The sequence below is a fragment of the Furipterus horrens genome, unplaced genomic scaffold, assembly GCF_987537825.1.
Source record: "Furipterus horrens unplaced genomic scaffold, mFurHor1.1.pri manual_scaffold_9, whole genome shotgun sequence".
Classification (NCBI taxonomy): Eukaryota; Metazoa; Chordata; class Mammalia; order Chiroptera; family Furipteridae; genus Furipterus; species Furipterus horrens.
The window spans coordinates 23,270,972-23,292,833 of record NW_028327179.1 but is presented as its reverse complement, the minus strand read 5'-3'; the positions used below and the strand labels follow the sequence as shown (position 1 = coordinate 23,292,833).

The 21,862-nt window shown below is 43.9% G+C and overlaps 1 pseudogene; it reads right to left on the bottom strand.

Moving 5' to 3' along the window:
• Positions 1-7,004: 7,004 nt before the first annotated feature.
• LOC150001412 (uncharacterized) lies at positions 7,005-9,593 on the bottom strand (annotated as a pseudogene).
• Positions 9,594-21,862: the final 12,269 nt, after the last annotated feature.

The window sequence follows — 21,862 nt, the reverse complement described above, 5'->3', positions numbered from 1 at the left end:
CAGTTCCTGATACAATATCTGTATATTTTATATAATATCATACTAATAGTTGTGGTAAAGTTAGTAATAACAGTACATAAAGATAATATACTACTAAGTATAGAGTTGAAAAAAAAGAATTGCATAGTATCTGCTAAATATACATCAACCAATATCTGTCTGAGGTACCCTTAGTTACTACCTAATTACTACCTACCGGCTAGTATTCAACCATGATGTATTCATGTATTCAATTGATAGACTGTATTCCTGATGATGCTTTTATTTTTCTGTCTAATGGTGTATTAACATAGCTAATGTTGGCTGTTGAGATTAGAATCAATTAGCACATTAGAACATTGTTTATTGAGCATGGCAAATGTTTGCCTTAACTTCTTTGCTTACTTATCTTAAAAAAATTTTTTTTAAATGATATTCTAAGGAAGCCTAATAAGAAAAGAAAATTAAATAATTTTGGTCAGAGCAGGAGCATCCTCTGCCCCAATCTCTTGATGTTCAGCTAACTAGTGGGCTTTTATATATACAAACCTTCTTAGATAAAATCGTGGTATGTTCGTATGTAGAATTTATTAAAATGCACTTTTTAATAAAATATATACTTATATGTATAATTTATATCTTTACATATAAATATATATCTGAATTAAGATATTGATGTTAGTAAAAAATACTAGCTAAGAAAATACCATAATTAGGAGGTATAGACTATACTAATAAGCACATTAATTTTGGCTAACATAAGAAGTTTGGCTCTAAGTTCTAAGTTCATAATCAATTAAACACTGTATTGTGTGCATTAAGGCAGGATATTGGCAAACTAGTCCTTAAAAGTAGTTTGATGTGGTGCTTTTCCTCTGCTAACTTTCCTTTTAGGCTCTGCTCTAAAATACTTCAGTGAATTGCATTCCTGGGCTCACCCACTCTCTGGCTTATGATTGTATCTGGCCCCCCCAAAAAAGGCACTGGCAAGAGATGGAAGAAAGGAAGGAGACAGAATCCAGAGAATATATTCACTTGTCCTGGGATACTGTTTGGTTATGCCTGCACTTTTTTTTTTTTTTTTATGGTCCAGTATCTGTCAGAAACTTTATTTCTTTGGCTATTTCCCCAATCAAGTTCTAACACCACCATGCCACTCCTAGTTTCGAGATAATAATACACTGAACGTACACACCAAAATTTCTGGCTCGTATTCAAAATATATTGTAGTTTATCAGTTTAAAACAAATATTGTATCAAGTTTAGAAAAATAAATATTAATACATAGTTATATTGAAAGAAAGAGATGGGATTAAATTGTTCTTATATCAGAAAAGCAATGAACAAAGGCTGTCACTACTGCTAGAGCTAAACTGATGACGTCACCAAAAAGGTGTTACACTGAAGGCCATGGTGTCAGCAGTTGTCATAACTGAGGACATAGGATCAACATATGACTAAGAATCATCATCATCTGAGAAACACCAGAAGAGGAAGCAACACATTCATGAGTCAAAGAATTTATACCCATAACATAGAGATAATATGGAAACAAAAAGGAGTTGAAATAAGTATAGTTACTACCTACAAAGAAATAAATAAAAGTAATACACCCATGACACAAAAAAGTAAATAGTTATAAAACAAAATTTTATAGTTGTGGAAAAAGAAATTAGTGATCATAGGAAAACCAATTCATTGAAATCAATTAAAAAAACCTAATCATAGTCTGGTTGAATAACAAAATGAACCTAGCTAAAAAACAAAATAGTTCTCACATATAAAATGTATGCATTCCTCTTGGGGACAATTGCTTAATATTTGCAAATTCAATTCTTGCAGACACTTTATAGGATATAACTATGAAGAACAATGAGTCGGCTCTCTAAAGTACCAAAGAGAAGTGAAGGAGCACAAAGTAAAAATCCAAAAGTTTAAGTTTTTATTTAAATGGAATTTCATAATAAAGTAATAGAAAAAAATTAAGCCAATATTTGAAGTAATAATAGCATGATTTTGCATACTGTAAAAGTTAATGCAAACAAAATTAAAACAAATACACAATAAAAGAACAAATAAAACTTCACAGTTGAACATGTTGTGGGTAGCTTCCACGTGTTAAGGATAAAGAGACAGTTCGAAAGCTATCAGAGAATAAAACAACACAATAAAGTGAAAAAAATCAGTTTTCATCACTATTTTATCAGGTTCAGTAGATGCATCACATCCATAAATTTTGTCCATTTTCAAAATACTAAGGGGGAGTTCTGCATTAAAATTGCATGCTAACTTGCTTCAAACCAACCTTGCCACCAAGGAAGACTAAGACATGGACAAAATTTAAAGTGGGAAAAAAATACATGTGTTTGAAAATGTGCAGTAAGGCATTAATCATCAGGCTTAGAGTGTGCAAAGCTTTCACATTCAAATGAAAGGGCTGTTCCTTAAAAATCCATCTTTTCAAAACATCTTGCATACATGAGGTCTTGGGGCATGCCACATCAGTGTGGTTTATGGTGGAGAACCAGGGCCAAATTGTATTAGTTTGACCTCTGGAGTTGCTGGAAACTAAGTAAGTATAAATTCAGCCCCATGGGCAATCAGCTATGCCTACTTGACTGACCCCCAATAAAAGCCTCAAAACCAAGCACAGGTGAGATCACTCTTTGGCAATACTTCATACATTTTGCCATAGGTTGGTGAGAAAGTAAGTCCAATCAATGACTCCAGGGGAAAGAACAACTGGAAGCTAGTGCCTATTTCTCCTTGACTCTGCCCTTTGCGCCTTTTGCCTTTGCTTCAGCTACTCTGTATCCTTTCAGTGTAATAAACCATAACCATGAGTATAGCAGGTTTTTTCAGTTCTCTGAGTCCTTCTAGCAAATCATCAAACCTGAAGGTGGTCTTGGGAACCCTCAACACAGAAGATATCAGAGAGCTTGAAGGTAGTAAAGACAAACCATAGAAAATTCTGAAGGAGATCATGCATAAGTGGGAATTCGATGTATTCTGGAAGTTATATAACAAATCAGTGATTGGAACGATTAACTATTTAATATGTCTGTCTCTCCACATGGCCAAATATATATAATATAAATAGAATATATGTGTAAGCATTTTTGCTATTCATTACCTCAAACACAAATTTCAGTTGGAGAAGAGACCTAAGTAAAACAGAAATATCATTTTTTAATAAAGAAAACTGTCTCTAGAATATTAAGGTAAGGAGGTCTTTTTAATAGACTCATTTTGAAAGGTAAATTTGGTAAAAGAAAACATTACCAAATGGTGTGACTATTTCAAAAAGACTAATACTCATTTGACAAAAGAGAGCATAAACGAAGTTAACAAGAAGGAGAGAAATTGGGAGAAAAACATATATAAATACAAATAAAATATTATATATCGATAACACAAAACAAGGGAGTATACAACATAAAGAACATTAACAAGGCAACAAGAAAAGTACAGACAACTATACAAAAACTGGAGAAAAACAGAGATAATTCTTCAAAAAATGAAACTCAGTCGACTTGAAAATTTATTTTTAAATTATCCAATTGCACTAAATAAGCAAGTGAAATTTGGAAGAACAGTAAGATACCATTCTTTTCTTTTGTCAAATTAGGAAAACAATTGAAATTAATTTCAATGTTGGTTACGTTTCTGGAAACAAACTCTCATAGAGTGATATTATCTACATCGGGGCAGCCAGTTTTCAGGGCAATCTGAGAATGTCTATTAAAGTATGAATGGTGCAGACTCTGTAACTTAGTATTTCCGTTTCTAAACACTTCTAGGTTGTTCTCCCTTCATATAACTTGCTCATTCCTCATTCTCCATTGTTGTTTTCTCACTTTTCTGGCCCTGTCAGTTCAGAGTATCCCCAAGCTCAGACTTTGAGCTTCTCCAACTACATTCATTTTCTTAGTTATCTAAAATGTGTGGCTTTAAATGGCATCTGTAGGCAGATGACTTCAAGATAGACCAGCTCACTCTCCTAAACTACAACCTCACACATCCAGTGGCCTGCTCATCAACTACTGTTTTATTAGACAAAAGCCTTCTGTGCCTCTTCAAATTCCTTTGACCACCTTTTTCTTTAGAGATGCTTTCTAACTTAGGGGCCACACTGCTGCTGTCTTTGCCAGCGCCCTTGCCAAGTTTTCTGAGCTCACTGGAAGGCTTCTCCACCCTCGTGTGCCACAAACCAAGCCCCATCTACTTCTGAACTGCAATGAAAAGAATGAGGTGTGGAATCTCTTTTGCTCATTGACCAACAAGGAACTACCTAATAGCATCCAGAAAAGCATTGCGATTGTATTCCCTTGACTAATGGAAAACGAGAGATGGGAGGAAACCGACCAGGTAAATTTTGTCTTTCTTCTGAACTATTCTGAAGTGCAGTTTTTCTTTGAAAACCTTTCTTAGAAGTCTAAACTTCTGAATAAACACATGTGTTTACTACCTGCTGCATCTCTTCCTGGCTCTGAATGATGCAGCCCTTTTAGTAAGCTATTACTTAGTTTGATTTTCATCTGGCTTTACCTCACTTGCTTTCTCCTTCTTATCCTCACGGCCTTGGTCTTGCACTTCCCAAGTCAGCAATTTAATCCTCATCTCGGATTCTGGTTTCCAAATGAGCAGATGCTCCAAACCTGCTCCTCTTTCAGCCTTCTTTATTCCAGTAAATGACAACTTTCAGTTATTTAGCCCCAAGTTCTTAAAGTCATCATTAACTCGTCCCTTTTTTTATGCCTCAACTAATCAATTAGCAAATCCTTTTGGTACTACTTTAAGAATATATCCAGACTCGCACATACTTCACACCTGCACTTCTATTTTCCTGGTCCAGGATACCATTAACTATTGCCTGAATTACTTCAAAACCCTCCTAAGTAAATGAGTGGATAAAAAAAAAAAAAACCCCAAAAACTGTGGTACATTTATACAATGAAATACTGTGTAGCAGAAAGAAAGAGGGAACTCCTACCTTTTGCGACAACATGGATGGAACTGGAGAGTATTATACTTAGTGAAATAAGCCAAACAGTGAAAGACAAATACCATATGATATCACCTATTACAGTAAACTAATGAACAATGCAAGCAAATGAGCAAGATAGAACCAGAGGCATTTAAACAAGGAACAGACTGACAGCGACCAGGAGGGAGCGGGGAGGGAGAAAAGGGGGAATGTAGGGGAAGGGTCTAGTCAAGGAACTAATATGAATGACCCATGGACATGGACAACAGAATGGGGATTGAATGTGGGAAGCGAGGTAGGCAGGGTAGAGGGGAGCAATGGGGGAAATAATGGGACAACTATAATAGAAAAACAATAAAAATGAGTCAGTATGTAAAAAAAAAAAAAAAAAAAAAAAAGAACCCTCCTAAGCTCTTCTGCTTTTGCCTTCCTACGATCTATTCCATAAGTGGTAGCTAGTATAATACTCTAAGTACTTGCTGCTTAAAACATTCAGTACCTTTCCATTTCATTCAGAGTAAATGGCAAAATCTTTATAATGGCCTATGTGGTCACATACACACTGTGTCCTTCACCCTTCCCTCAACCTCTTCTTCTACTACTTTCTCCTTCCATTTCTCCATTTCAATCACCTTGCCCTTCTTGATGTTCTTGAAACACATGGGAAATTCTATTGCTTTAAGGTCTTTGTATTCCCTTCCTATAACCATTTACTCCAAAATAGCTTCTTGGCTAATTCCTTATTGCCGACAATATTTTTTTCAAATATAATATTCTCAAAGAGTCCTACCTTGACCACTCTATTTAATACAGAAACTCAAACTCTCACTTTAGTGCTTTTATCCTGTTTACATTATACTGATTTTCTTTGTTTCATAACTTATATTCTCTTCTATTTTTAATTGTTTATTATTTATTGTCAAACTTGTTATAATGCAAACAACAGTAAAGTAGAGATTTCTGTCTGTTTCATTCACTGACATATTCTAAGCATTCAGAACAATGTCTTGCAACCCTGACAGGTGTGGCTCAGTGAGTCGGACATAATCCTGCCAAGCAAAAGGTCTCAGGATTGATTCCCAGTCAAGACACATACATGCCTGGGTTGCAGGTTTGGCCTCAACTGGGGATTCATTTTTCAGGGTATATGAGGCAATGAATCAATGTTTCTCTTCCTCTCTCTCTCCCAGCCCCTCTCTCTAAAAATAAATAAATAAAGTTAAAAAAAAAGAAGAGCAATGCCTTGCACTTGGGAAATACTCAATAAAGCATATTTTGATGAGTAATTGCTTACTAAAATATTTTAATAATAGTAAAATTTGAAGGCCATTAGCATTCATAAATAGATTAGATTAATAAAATGCAGTATATTCACATGGAATATTAAAAAGCCAGTAATATGAATGAACCATACTTATACATCTCAATATCAAGAGATCTTCTAAAACAAAACATTGAGTGAAAAAAATCAAGCTGAAAAATAAGGTGCAGTGTTAGATTTCCTTTATATAAGACATACATGCTAGGCAAACCACTATGATGAATGTTTTATGAGTGTGAATGTGCCCATAATCTGCTACATATAAAACTCCTGAAGTTAATGATCAAATGGGACTTCAGCTTTACCTGTAAAGTTTTTGGCTTTGTTTTTAAAGAATACACTTATGTGTTACTGACCACAGGATGTAGTTGCAAATTAAAACATATCTTGAAGACAAAAAGACACCTCTGGCTTGTGTATGAGAAATAAATTTAAGTGAGAGTGAGATGGGACAAAAGTTAATGTGACTTCATGACTTTCTCTTTTCTGCAGCCTGGAAAATGACCTGAGGGTATTAAATTCAAAGGGGGAGGAGACAGATACCACTGCCCTCAAAGTGAAAGGCACCTGAGTCAGAGCAGATATGTGGTCAGTCACACATTAGTGGATCCTTCTCCAACTTTTCCTGCCCATACTGATCACTTCCCCTTCGAGATTCCTGAACATACTGTAGATCTCTTTTTTTTTTTTTTTCCAAACGAGTGGCTTTATTTATTACAACAGAGAACACCAACAGGTTTAGTGCAATGCAAAGTCACCGTCAATAAATACTGTTGCTCAGACAGTTTCAAGTTTGTACAGAAACCGGGGGCCAGACTAGACCTTGGTGCGGGGGGCGCTGGGCCCTGTGGGCAGTCACGAATCTGAGGGCTTCATCGATCATTTTGTTGGGGTTATCACTGCTTTTTACACAAACGCCATGTAAACAGGTTGCAGTTTTCTCTCGGGGACGTGTACCAGTTGTGTGTGGCCCCTGGCCGGCCCGGTGTTACCGCGCGGCGCCCATTTCCGAGGTTCGCGGTCACTGCCAGATGGGCCGCTGGGAACCCACGAGGAGACCACCTTCTCAGCAGCTGGTGGAGGACGCGCGGGGACAGGTGACCAGGTGCTGCCACTGAGGACGCAGGGGGAGGGGGCAGGCCAGCAAGGCTGTGGACGTGGCGTGGCCTTAGCAACGGGCGCTGCAGAGCCCAGCACTTCAGCCAGCGTCACTTGCTGCCTGGGTTGTGTCTTAGGAGCTTCTGGGACCCGACTTCTCCCCGCCCCCGCCCATCACTGCTCCTTGGCAGGCCGCGGTGTCACAGATGCCGGGGGTCCCCTGCGCGCCAACAGCTCCGGGAAGGCCCGCGTCTCCGGGCGGCCCGGGCTCGCCGTGGGCCCCGTCTTGGCCATCTTTGCCAACGCCAGGCACGCCTTGCGGTCCTTGCAGGCCCTGGTCTCCGTCAGGCCCGTCCAGACCCACACCGACCGCGCCCTTGTCTCCTCTGTCCCCCGGGTTTCCTCTGGGTCCGGGCTCTCCCAGCTCACCGGTGGGGCCGCGGAAGCCAGGGGGCCCCCGAGCGCCAGGGTGACCGATGGAACCAGGGGGCCCGGGGCGCCCGGGGGGGCCAGCAGGGCCAGGCCGCCCAATGGCTCCCGGCGCTAACGGCTTCCGCAGGTGAGCAGCCAACTGCGCGATTTGTTCACTGATCATGCCCCCACACAGCTCCCTGATGTGCTGCTCACTGGCTTCTTTTCCCGGGACCCCGGGTTTTCCGGTGATGCCAGGCACGCCCTGCACGCCCTGTAAGCCCACAGGCCCGGGGGGGGGGGGGGGGGCGGGGGCCTGGCACACCCTCCACGCCGCTGGTGCCGTTGGGACCCTGGATGCCTCTCGGGCCCAGTTCCCCTCGACTGCCAGGCTCTCCTTTGGGTCCAACGGGGCCGCGGGGTCCCGGCTCGCCTTTGTCCCCGGGAAGACCATCGGAACCGGCGATGCCCTGTTCTCCCTTGGGACCCGTGGCTCCTTCCGGGCCCCGGTCGCCCCCGCCGCCTCGGAGGCCCTGGGGGCCTGGCAGGCCAGTGTCCCCGATGCTGCCCTTCGGGCCCTGGAAGCCTCGGATACCAGGCGCCCCAGGAGGGCCTTGCGGACCGAGCGCCCCCGCTGAGCCTCTGTGGCCCGCCTCGCCGCGCTCGCCCGGCACGCCCATGTCCCCTGGGACCCCGGGCTCTCCCAAGGGGCCGGCCTCACCCAGCTCTCCAGCTTTGCCCAGCTCTCCTTTCTCACCCTTGGACCCTGCTCGTCCAGGCAGGCCCGGCAGCCCGTTGGGACCCTTCTCTCCTGGGGCGCCAGTGCGACCCGCCTCTCCCTTCTCACCATCCAGTCCTAGCAAAGCCGTCCCGGCCGTCCTTGCCCGGCATGCCCGGCTCTCCAAGTGGCCCGGCCACTCCGGGGGCTCCTTTGGGACCCGGTTTGCCCAGGTCGCCCTTGGGGCCCCGGAACCCGTCTGGGCCCCCCCTCGCCTCTGTCACCCGCTTTCCCGGGGGCTCCTGGGATCCCGAGGGGTCCTCGGAAGCCAATGGGAGGGACCCCGATCCCCGGGAGGCCCAAGCGGCCCTGGCAGTCCTCGCAGCCCCCGCGGGCCCTGCAGCCCCACGGTGCCGGGGAGACCGGGGGGCCCAGGCGTGCCGGGGTCACCCTTCTCGCCGTCCTTGCCGACCTCTCCTTGCTCCCCTTTGTAGCCAGTGGGTCCCTTGAAGCCCGGCATTCCTGGGGGGCCGGGGGGCCCTGGCGGACAGATGGCCGGGCACTGAAGGTCAGCCGCGCCTTCGGGAAGGACTCCTGGGTGACCAGGGGGTCCAGGAGGTCCGGGAGGGCCAGGCAGGCCCGGGAGTCCAGAGGGTCCCGGGGGACCCCGGAGGCCGAGTCCGCCTGGGAGCCCACTGACCCCTGCTTCTCCGGGGGGTCCGGGGAGTCCTTTGCCCCCAAGCCCAGGTGGCCCCGGGGGGCCCAGACTTCCCCGTTCTCCGGGAATGCCCTTGAGTCCAGGCGGTCCTTCTCTCCCGGTCAGGCCGTCCACGCCGGGCAGCCCTGGCAGCCCGGCCTCTCCTGGCTTCCCTGGCTTCCCCGAAGCCCCTTTCAGTCCCGGGGGCCCAGGCAGACCCGGAGGACCAGCTTCTCCATCGATGCCGTCCTTGCCCGGCTTCCCAGGGGGCCCTGGGGGGCCAGGGGGGGCCTCGAGGCCCCATTTTCTGCGCCTCGGTCACCAGCGCCACGGCCAGGAGCTGCCCGAGCAGGAGCGGGAGCAGGGTCCGGGCTCCGGCCATGGCTGCGCGCGCTCTGAGCGGCGCTGGCGGCGGCGGCCGGGCTGGGGCTCGGGGCTCGGTAGATCTCTTTTTGTGTATCCCCATAATATCCAGCATCTTGTTGAATACACGTTAAAAATTCTGTACAGATAAGATTGGGTGTGTTCAGGGTGGGAAAAAGATAAAATAAAACAAGAAAGAAAGAAAAAGAAAATAAAAGAAAGAAAGAAATACCCTTGGAAAATACTTTGCATTTACACTTTATTATATTTGTGTTTTTATAACATATTTAAATAGGTGTTACACTCTACATATTTAAAAATGTAGCTCCCCCCACATAATTATCAACTAGATGTGTTAAATTAACACTAGTTATTTATACCCTCCTCTTACCTCGGGTCTTTTCAAGAACATGTCTATTATCTGTTTTACGGTAGGGTTGATGGTTAAAGATACAAATTCATAAATTTCTTCAAACAAGAAAGGGACAGAGACACTGAAAAAGAGATCAGAAGGAAGATTGAGGTGACAGGAAGAGGGAAGAGAATCTGAAGGGTTTCAAAGAAAGAGGAAAAGGGTCAGGGGTTAGAGGGAACAAATTTTAAAGATTTGTTGTGTTATCTATTATGTAACTCTTCTCTTAGCTGCCCCACAAAACCAGAAGTAAAACTCGGTTTTTGGTCAGAAAAAAACTCTGTACAGTAATGCTTGTTAAAAAGAGAGACAGTGAGGATGGAAGATGGAATGTGTGGAAGAAAAAGAAGAGAAGAAAAAGAAATCAGTTTAAGCTAACACATCCCCTACTCTAGTCTCTGTACAGTTGTGAATACCTAGTGCTTTTTTTCCCCTCTAAGTAATAAAATCCCATCATTTATGTTGGCAAAGGAGCTCAAACAAATATTAAAATTTAGATGTATCAAACTAAAGGCAATTAGATTCTTGACAGGCATGGGAATGTTATTTGTACATCTTAAGTATCCTTCAAGCTTCTCTTCCTCCCATTTGGAATTTATTTTATATAGAACTGACAGGTTACTCTTCCTAATTATTGCTATCTTTGGGCCACTGCCACCTTTCTGCACAAGGACTTTATAGCATTAATTCTCTACTTCTACTTCTGAATTTATGGTCTACTCTTTAGTCTAACAATATCTTAACAATAATCTAAACTTACTCCCAAATAATATTTTTTCTACAGCTCCCTTAATAAATATCCACTTTGTTCAGAGAGTTTTAACTTTGTCCCTTGTTCTGTTTATGTCTACAGGCTCAGGATAACGCTGCTTTATCTTCCCATAATGCATTATCCCCTCACCCCACCCCCCCACTTAAATCTATACTAGTGTAAGGACTTTTCCTTCTTAGTGACTATTGGCCTTTGCAGTGGTGGGATAAATAAAGACAAGGCAGAGATAGGTTTGGTTTCTAGGATTTCAGTAATGTAGTTGTTCTCATGATGACTGTCACCGTCAAGTGCTGTTGTAATGCATTTGGTGCTAGGGCCTAACTATAGCTCAAATACACCCTTATAAGATACATAAAATTAATTTTTCCTCATTGCCATTACAAGTGACACAAGTGAGCCCTCTGTAATTGCCACCAGCATGTCTCATCTATTACAGAGTCAGCATTAGTCATTCAAAGCATTTATATTCATCGACATATTTTATATGTCAGGTGATCTTCAAGGTACAAAGATTTAATGGTAATCAAGATAAACTTGATTCCTGCCCTTTTAGAGCATAAATTTCAGTGGAAAGAAACAAAAAAACCAATACATAAAGAAGATAATTTCAAGGCTATAAGTGCTATCACATAAACAGAATGATATGGCAGTAAATTGTAAAAAAAAGAAACAACTATAGATTGAGTCATCAGGGCAGATTTTCTGATGTTGTGCGATGTGAATTAAACCCTGATAAAGGTGCAGCATTTCAAGAGCGTGGGAAAGAGTATTCCAGGTAGTGGGATCAACAGAAATAAGAATCCTGAGTTTGGAAGGACATTGGTATCTGGATAATCAGAGGGTTCAGTGAGGTTGCAGTGTAGTGAGGAAGGGGGAAAATGGTACAAGTTGATGTAGAAAAGAAGACAGAAACCAATCATTCAGGACCCCGTGGATCAAGGTATGGAATTTTCATTCTATTGAAAGTAAAATAGGAGGCCATTGGAGGATTTTAGTAGGGGCTTAACATCTGATTTCCATGCCAAGACTGATCTTTTTTCTCAATGGAAAAGGAAGAAGGAAGAAGATGGCATATCAATTCCACTGTTGCTCCTACTTCAGAGATAGGTTCTGGAAAAACATTATGCATTCTGGATAAAGGGGCTTGTAGTATCTGCTAATAATCATTAAAATGATTCTAGGTAGACCTCTGTTCCCCTGACATATTACCACTAAAGGTCTTGCCTGCAGAGTATTCCACATCTGACATCAGTAGATCAAATGACTACCAAACATTCCAAAGTTCTACAAAAAAGTAGGTAAAGCTGAAAGGAAAAAAAATCTAAGATAGAGGAAGTTCCAATTACTACTGGGTGAACCAGCTTACTGAACAAGACAATAAAAAGGCTAAGAAAAGTAAAAAAGGCCAAAAAGCCTGATTAAAAAGATACTAACCAGAGCAACTCTGTATTTAAGTAGAGAAATTAGCATAGCTTCCCCAATTCTGATTTACCCTCTTTCAATAATAGAGATCTCCTTTGTTCTTTAAGATTAAAGTTAAGTTCCACATCTTATATGAATACTTATCTTACGTTTACCAACACTTTCATAGAGTGTAATGTTGTGTTATTCTTAAAGTGTGTTGCACTATTGCTAAAAACTATAGCTATTGCAATAACTGAGGAAGTAAAATTGATCATTTTGACAATTTATTTTTGGAAACTATTTGCTCATATAATGTACTTCTACCAAAAGCTTAGAGCATTCAATAAAAGAAGTGAGTGAGGTTCCATTCAATCTGTTCAAATATTTTCAGAAAGTTACAGAATCCTAAGTAGGTTATAAATTGAAAATACTGAATGGCTGTATTTGGCAAGCTCTGAGCACAAGAAAGGAGAAAGTTCTGATAAGAAGAGTATGTCAGAAATATGTACAATAAGTACTAATGCAAATGGGAGGAGGGGTAAATTAAAAAGAGGCAGGGAAAATATCCTCTACCATCAATCATTATTAAACTCAGCTGAAAGGAATATAGGTCAACCCAATGACCATCCTTGATGGAGCCCATAGCAGATGTCTGACATTGTTTTTGTTGCTGTTGTTGTTAGCACCCAAGTTCCTACTTCCTATTAGCATCTTATCTCCCTGTTGTTAAAATTCCCTTTCTATGTATTGTTTATGAAAGGTAATGCCCAGCTCCATAAATATCAAAGGGGAGGGTGTTTCTCATTCCATATCTGCATAGACAGGAGATAACATATAACATGGAAATGGCCAGTTGACATTGTGGCTCCTGAGACTGAATTTTGATGATGTCATTCACTAGTTAGAGTCGGTATTCTCTGAAGTGGCAGACTGGACCAGCCTCTTATTGCTACATAAACATTGTCATACATTAACTAACCTTCCAGAGCAGACTTGGTTTTTCCCAATTTTTCAAATCAAATTCTCCAGGCTATCATGAATTTTGTAAGGTTCCAGTAAAATTGCTTTTTTGGCTTAGGATAGCCAGAGCTTGATTCTAATGCTTGAGAGGAATAAATGTGGTTAGTACTGACCCAGGCATTGTTTAATCATTTTTTTTCCCCCTCGGTGTCCAAACTCCCTCCAAGCCAACACTGCCTAATTCTACTTCCCCATTTAGCGAAACTATCTTCTATGTTCCCAGTGTGCGTTCCTCCCCCAACCACAGCCCCAAGAACCGCAATGCCTTATGTCTCTGTTTTTCCAACTGAGAACCTACCCCTAAAATACAAAAATTATTAGGAGAAAATTTAAGCCAAAGCTAGAGCAGCTATTCTTTTTTTATTTTTAATGAAGGCTTTTTAATTTTTTAAAAGATTTTATTTATTCATTTTTAGATAGAGTAGAAGGGAGGGACAAAGAAAGGGATAGAAACATCAATATGTGAGAGAACCAACTGGTTGCCTCTCACAGGCCCCCAGCTGGAGACCTGGCCCACAACCTAGCCATGTGCCCTGACTGGGAATCAAACCAGTGACCTTTCAGTTCACAGGCCGACACTCAACCCACTGAGCCACTCCAGTCAGGGCTAGAGCAGCTATTCTTAAACTTAGTATCCTTAGAGTCTGAAATGGTATATGTTAAAAGTGTGGTCTCAGAGACCACACTAGGTCAAAATTAAAGCATGAGAGAAGCCTAGAAATTAGCATTTTTTACAAACTAAATAGATTTCTGCTCAACAGGATCAAGGAACCATTGGACTATGAAGGAAAAGAGCCATATATGAATGGGTCTCTGTCTCATAATGTATGTCATATTTCATTCATATTTACCTCACCCATTGATTTCTTCAGCAATATGAGATTTCTTTGGCATTCAATATACAGTTTGCTCTGATTTGCCCGTGCTTTCTGGTGAATTTCTTGTTACTATTTAAAGCTTGTTTATTTATTTTGTCAACAGGTCTAGCTTCTTATAATCAACTTTAGAGCATTTTGCAAAGGTCAGTTTCTCTACAGAGACAACTTAAATTCTGCCCCTCAAAGGAATCCTTCCTCTAAGCATGGGAAATGGTAAACATTTGTCATTAGCAACCACTTGCCAAGGAATCCTAATATAAGCTGAAAATAAATGCTTACTGCTTCAGCATCTCAGAGAACACATAAACCTGTGTTTCCTTTTAATATATCAAAAATAAAGATTACTGGGAGTGAAATATTTTCATACCAAATTGAAATCAAATTAAATTTTTCTCTTTTGAAAATTATTATATATTTACTATTCTGAGAATAATTTCTGTGTAGAAGGTGAAAAAACCAAAACATTTTTTCTAAACTCTATATAGTTTTAATTATAGCTATATAATAAAAATAATTCTGGTTGGAAGTTGAAAACACAAGTTTTAATCTCAAATCTGACTTTTAAAAATCTTATAATTTCTTATTTTATTTTTTTATATATTAAATTGATATAATTCTACCTCTCTTGATTATAGTATTACAAGACAGGATTAAGTCTGTAAACTATAAAAGCATTTCACAAACAGGAAATACTGGAAATACTAAGTTAATATTGTCACAGAATAAGTAATTTAATTTAAATAGTATTGAAAAAATTGGTCTGTGGGGTTCACTTTAAACCTGGTTTCTCTTTTCTATCCTAATGGCTTGGACAGAAGGAGCCCAGAGGTCGGGGGTGGGGCGGGGCGGGGGCACCTAAAATATTTCCCTCAGCCCAAACTAAGTATAATGGGCAAAAGGGTTTTGGACAGGTGAGACGTGCCTGGCACACCTTCCTCCAAAGAAGCCCTTCTTTTCCCTAATGTGGGACATTGAAAAATTAATACCTGCCTTTTTTCTTCTAGTGGTTATGGACTGAATGATGTCTTTTAACCCCGTTGCCAAATCTGTTGCCCCAGAATACAACAAGGATGCCAGCCTGTTAAACCAAGCACGCTGCTGTCCAGGGACAGCCAACTGACCTGGAGTCTGCACAGTCCTTCCCCGTGTGGGAAGGCAACCCTCCCCTCCACACCCCCACTCTTATTAGGGATTTCTGGACCCAAGGGTACGTAGGACAACAACCATGCCCAGCCTGAAGCATCTAGAGGAGCTCAAGACCTTTGCTCATTGTCCTTTATAAGGTTATAAAGGGTCTTAAGTCTGAGAGGGAGGGATTGTTATTTTTTATTGTTAAAATAATTAATTAATTATTTTAAAAAAAGAAGAATATATGAAAGGGTGAAGCAGGAGAGCTTTGTATGTATGACCCATGGGCATGAACTTGAGGGGGGGGGATTGCTGGAGGAGGGGTGGTTCTGGGCGGAGGGGAGCAAAGGGGAAAAAATTGGAACTATTGTAACAATAAAATCAATAAAATATACTTTAAAATAAATAAATAAATAAATAGTATTAAAAAATAACAGCAATAGTTTATATAGTTTTATGTGTTTGGGACTATTCTAAACAGTGTGTGTGGGGGGGGAGAGAAAGAGATTGAGAAAAGGGGGGAGAGCCTCAATTAATACTGAAAAAACCCTATGATATCATGATCCCATGTCTCAGATGAAAAAGCTGAGTCACGGAGAAGTTAAATAACATGTCAAAGACCCCATAGTATTTCACAGGCACTTTGCATAAATGCATCAAGAACAAAATATTTTTTTAATATTCATACCAATATCCACAAATATTTTGGAATTCATCCTAGAATCTTGATAGTTCCATGACATAAATATACATTTTTTCTCCTTATGAAGCTTAACAAAATAAATGCATTATATTTAATTAAGAGGAGTTTGTACTGCGCTCACTTCCCTTCCAAATCCTGTGTCTCTAAGATGATTGCCTGCTTTTACACAGATAGCAAAAATAGCCAACGGGAATGCCATGTAATTGCTGGAATTTTAATTGCCTGGGAGAGAGGAGCATAAAATAGTATTACAGTCAGAGCCAGGGTGAACTTAAAGTTAGTGACTATTCAAGTTTGTGATTTATGAGGCTCCTCTGCAATGTATGCTCATTCCTCAGAATCTTCACCAGAGAACGAGTCCTATATATTTTCTTACATAATCTAAATTCCCATCCCTAATATCACTTCTATGTACATCACTTCATTTATTTATCAAATATATTCTGATAAAAGACATAGAAGTCATTATGCTCATTGTGCAACACTATGAATTTGATCAATAGTAACCATGAACTTACAATACCAAAGATTTTATGCCAAATGAGATACCATTGCTCACTAGATCATGACGCATACTTAGCAGTTTCAAGAAAAAAAGTTAAAAGTATAAAATTTGATTTATCAGATTCATTTGCTTCTTAAAATTAGAAAAATTTACCACTATTGGATAATTCAAGTAATTCTCAAGTTCAATGGGATAGTTTTACATTCCCAGTATAGATGTAGACTGTTTGGAATGGGGAAAGAAGAGATTCTTGTTATTTCTCTCTTTAGTGAAAAGACATCTACAGTTATTGCTTTACCTATTTTATAAGTTTTCACTCATGGAAGCATGGAGAAGCTGGCCTCAAGATCATGAGATTCAATAGGTTGGTACACAAGTTAACAGAACAGAAAATGGGATTTAGGCAGTAACCTAAGGGTCAGCTGGGCATAGAATGAAGACCTCTGGGTCTTGATTCAGCCCAGGGGCACAATGTGAGAAAGGAGGGCCAGATGCTGGAAAATGCACTGAATGGGATGTGTTAGGAAAACCAAATAATTGTCACTTTTTGGTAACTATATATAAGACATTTATTTTATGCCAGATTTTTGTTAAGGACCTCATTTTTCTGACCTATCTTTCAATGTGGAAGCATTTTTGTTGGAGTAGCCCTCCTAATTTCCTTCTACCCATTAGATAAGCATAGCTTATATGATTAGTGAGTTTATGAGGAAGACATGTTCATCCCATAATACAAGAGGTGCCCGCGGGAGGAGCGGCTCACGGCTGCGGGCTCCGGGCGGGGGGCGTGGAGGGGCGCGGAGGGCGGGGTGCCGGAGCCCGAAGGCCCGGGGCGGGGCGCGGGGCGGGGTGGGGCGGGGCGCGGGGCGGGGCGGGGCTCGGCGCGTGGCGGAGCGGGCGCGGCGCGGGGCGGAGCAGGGCGCGGTCAGGCCCGCGGCGGAGAAGGCGGCGGCCATTGGCTGGGGCGCCATCCGGGGCCTGCTCGGCGCCGCTCGCTCGCTTGTCCGCCCTCCCTGAAGGCAGCAGCATGGCGGAGGTGAGTGTGGCCGGCGGGAGGTGGCCGAGCGGCCCGGCGTCCCCTCCGGCCCGGGCGTCCCGGTCCTCCCGCGTCTCCGGCTGCGGCAGCGGGCGCGCGCGGGCCCCCGGCGGGACCAGGCCGCAGCGGGCGGGCGGCGAGCCCCGGGCCGGGGACGGCGCCGAGTCGGGGCCGCGGGAGGACTGCGGGGCGGCGTCGGGGCCACGACGGTGCCCGCGGGAGGAGCGGCTCCCGGCTGCGGGGTCCGGGCGGCGGGCGCCGAGGGGCGCGGAAGCCCCAAGGCCCGTGGCGTGGCGCCGGGCGCGGCGGGGCTCGGCGCGTGGCGGAGCGGGCGCGGCGCGGGGCGGAGCAGGGCGCGGTCAGGCCCACGGCGGAGAAGGCGGCGGGCATTGTCTGGGGCGCCATCCGGGGCCTGCTCGGCGCCGCTCGCTCGCTCGTCCGGCCGACCTGAAGGCAGCAGGATGGCGGAGGTGAGCGTGGTCGGCGGGAGGTGGCCGTGCGGCCCGGCGTCCCCTCCGGCCTGGTTTTCCTGGGCGTCCCGGGCCTCCCGCGTCTCCGGCTGTGGCAGCGGGCGCGCGCGGGCCCCCAGCGTGACCAGGCCGCAGCGGGCGGGTGGCGAGCCCCGGGCCGGGGACGGCGCCGAGTCGGGGCCGCGGGCGGACTGCGGTGCGGCGGCGGGGCCACGACGGTGCCCGCGGGAGGAGCGGCTCCCGGCTGCGGGGTCCGGGCGGCGGGCGCCGAGGGGCGCGGTTGGCGGGGTGCGGGAGCCCGAAGGCGCGGGGCGGGCGGACACTCTGCACGCTGCGCCCCGTGGCCCTGGGCGGCCCTGTCCCCCGGTACCCGTGAGCCCCGGTGATCCGCGGTGGGGGGCGTCGGGGCGGGACGGGACGCGCGGGAGTGACCAGCGTCTCGGCACTCCGCTCGGGGGATGCGTTCGCTCCTGTCTGGGAAGACGGGCTAGCTGCGCTCTGGCCTCCGCTCGGCCCGGACGTGGGACCCGGGCGCGGGGTGCGCAGGTGCTGGGGGACGAGCGAGGACCATACAGGGGAGCCGGGGGTTCGGGGCCCTGAGATGCAGGGTGGCGCCGGGGTTGCGGACCCCCCTGCTCCGGCGGTGATTCCTTGAGCGCCCTGGCCGGCAGCACCCGCCTGTTCTGATTATGTTATCTTATTTTTAGAGAAGGGGAAGGGAGGGACCGCAATGTGAGAGAGAGACATTGATCAACTGCTCTTCATAGGCACCCTGACTGGGGGCTCAACCCACAGTCCAGGCATGTGCCCTGACTGGGAATCGAACTAACGACCCTTCGGTTTGCAAAAACAGGCCCAACCAACTGAACCACCCAGTCTTATATGCCTCATATGAGTTTAATCATACAGTAGTTGTCCTTTTGTGACTGGCATATTTCACTTATGATGTTCTCAAGGTTCATTCATGTGGTAGGATGTAACAGGATTTCCTTTTTTAAGGTCGCATAATATTCCATTGTGTGTATATACCACCTTTTCTATATCCATTCATCTGTTGATGGAGTTTGGGTTGCTTCTACCTCTTGGCTAATGCTATAATGAACATGGGTGTGCAGATATCTTTTGGGGATCCTGCTTTGAATTTTTTTTTTTTTTTTTTAGATTTTATTTACTTTTAGAGAGAAGGGAAGGGAGGGAGAAAGAGAGGGAGGGAAACATTGATGTATGAGAGAAACAGCAATCGGTTGCCTTTTGCACAGCCCCAACTGGGGACCTGGCTCACAACCTAGGCGTGTGCCCTGACTGGGAATCGAACTGGTGACCTTTCGGTTCACAGACCAGTGCTTAGTCCACTGAGCCGCACCAACCAGGGCCTGCTTTGAATTCTTTTGCACGTATACTCAGCAGTGAGATTTATGGATTATAGATGTATCCTAGGAGTTTTTGAGTTTCACGAATTTGTATATCCACTACTATTCTCAGATATTGGGAAGCTTTTGGCCATTATTTTATCAATTAGGCTCTCTCTTCTTCCTCTGCCTCCTCCTCCTCCTCCTCCTCCTCCTCCTCACCCTTCTGTAGTACATATGTTGTTCGGCTTGATGGTGTCTCACAAATTCCTTAGTTGTCTTCATTTTTCTTCAGTCATTTTGCTTGTTCCTCTGCCTCAGGTACTTGGAAGTACTATATTTGAGTTCACTGAATCTTCTTCCTAGTCAGATTTGATATTGAGTCCTTCTAGTGAATTTTTTAGTTCAGTTATTGTTGTTTTCATTTCAGAATTTCTGTTTGGTTCTTCTTTATAGTTTCTGTCTCTTTATTGATATTCTTATTTTGGTCATGTATTGTTTTCCTAATTGTGTTTAGTTGTCTGTACTCTTTAATTCATTAACCATCCTTATGATGGCTATTTTGAATTCTTGGTCTGGCAACTCATATGTCTCTTGCTTTAGGGCCGGTTTCAGGAGATTTAAATGGGTCATCTTTGCTTGTTTGTATGTTTTGTTATCTTTTATTGAGATTACAGCATTTGAAAAATCAGCCATGTCTCCCAGACTTTGCAATCCCGTTTCATACAGGGATGACATTCTCTATTCAGCCCTGCTGGAGATTCTGGAGACCTCTCAAACCTACGCTGGGGATGAGTCCTGCCTGGGCGTGTGTGGACTATCCTAATGGAATAGGTTTTGCGATTTGTACCGTGGCGCCGCTGCTGTTACCGTGTGCCATGGTCCTGGAGACCCAGCTAGTGCCTGTCTGTGGTACTGCAGATTCTCGTGCACGTGGCTTGCTTTTGTTCACCGAGACCAAGCTCCCAACCTGGCTCCTGGTTCTTGGCAGTACTTAGTTAGATTCAGGCCAGATTGATACCCACCCCGCTGGGCAGCCTACCTAAAAGTCGGAATGTTGGATGTACATTCCTCCGCAGGGAGAAGACGGGGATTGGGTGTTTCCCACAGTCGCACCACACGGAGCCAGGGAGAGGGGCTCTGGAGAGAGAGAACCACGAGTTTTCCTGCCAGGCTGTGATGGGTTTGGTTTTGCGTTAGCCTGGAGTATAAGCACCTCTTAACTGGGTTCCAGATTCTTCACAGAGGCAGTTGGTCCATATATTGCTATTAAATCCAAGTGTCCATAGGGAAAGGAGGGTTCAGGGTTTCCTATTCTTTATTCTTGCACCTCGCTGATATCACCTCCAATAGCTCTAGTTTGAATGAGCTTTGGCTCTGCGTCAGACAATGACTTACCGCTTTACATCTATTACTACTTTAATCTTCACAACACTGACTTAGGTACTATCATGATCCTCATTTTCTAAGTGAGGAAACCAAAATCTAGAACTAGATTATGGATTTGGAGTTGTTTGTTTGTTTTTGCTTATCAGCGTTTTCTACAATACACATGCATTACCATTGTAACACATGTAGCTCCCATTTTTCCTTATACACATGTAATTTGTGGGATAAAGCATAATAGGATAGAGCGTAACCATTTTAGATGGCAAAGACTTAATTTGGGTAGAACTCTTGACTTAAGTGCAATTCATTCCCCTAGGAATCCAGATGAAGTACTCAAGAAAGATACAGAGCTCTTACCCCTCTGCCCCTAAGCTTCCGGCTCCTTCTCCCTCACTCAGCTAGGGAAGAGTGCAGAAACAAGAGCAGACGTTCTTCCCGCTGGCTCGTGGTAGCTGCTTCGCTCTGCTCCCTTCCAGGGCCATCCTTTCAGTTCTGCCTTTTCCACTTTTATTTCCAGCACTTTAAAAAGGAAGAGTTGAAAGCCTTGCAAATATGAGGGAATCTTCCAAGAAGGATGCTTTAAAGAATGAAATGGGTATATGAGACATTTTACTTGCCCCAAATATTAGTTTATGTTGATAATTATTATTGAAGAAGAAACTGCAATAGTACTCATGAAAGGCTGATTAATATAACAAGATACCACTTGATGCCTATTAAATGGGCAAAAATTAAAATCCAACAATAACAGACATTGAAGTTATAATGTAGAGACTTGTGAGCTGTTGCTAGGAGTGTGGGTTGGTGTGAGCATGTAAGAGAGCCATCTGGCAACATCTAGCAACGTCAAAGATGCACACCCTTACAGCCTAGCAGCTCCGCTCCTCCGCAGAACCCTCGCTCTTCAAAGTGTGGTCGTGGGACCAGCAGCGGCAACGCCACCTGTGAGCTGAATACAAACGCAGACCCTCAGGCCCCGTTTCAGACCTACTGAATCATAGACTGCATTTTAACAAGATCCACCGGATGACTGTACATGAACACAGGGGTGCGCAAAAGGAGGATTACAGTTGGGAGTACGAGAAAGAGTTCATTCTTGTTTTTTTATTATTGTATTACTTACTATTACTGTTAGCCTACTTTTGCCCACCCCTGTATATGAGAAACTGTTGCATTTGGAAGAAAGAGACCAGTATAAAACTACATAGTATTGTTTGTAATA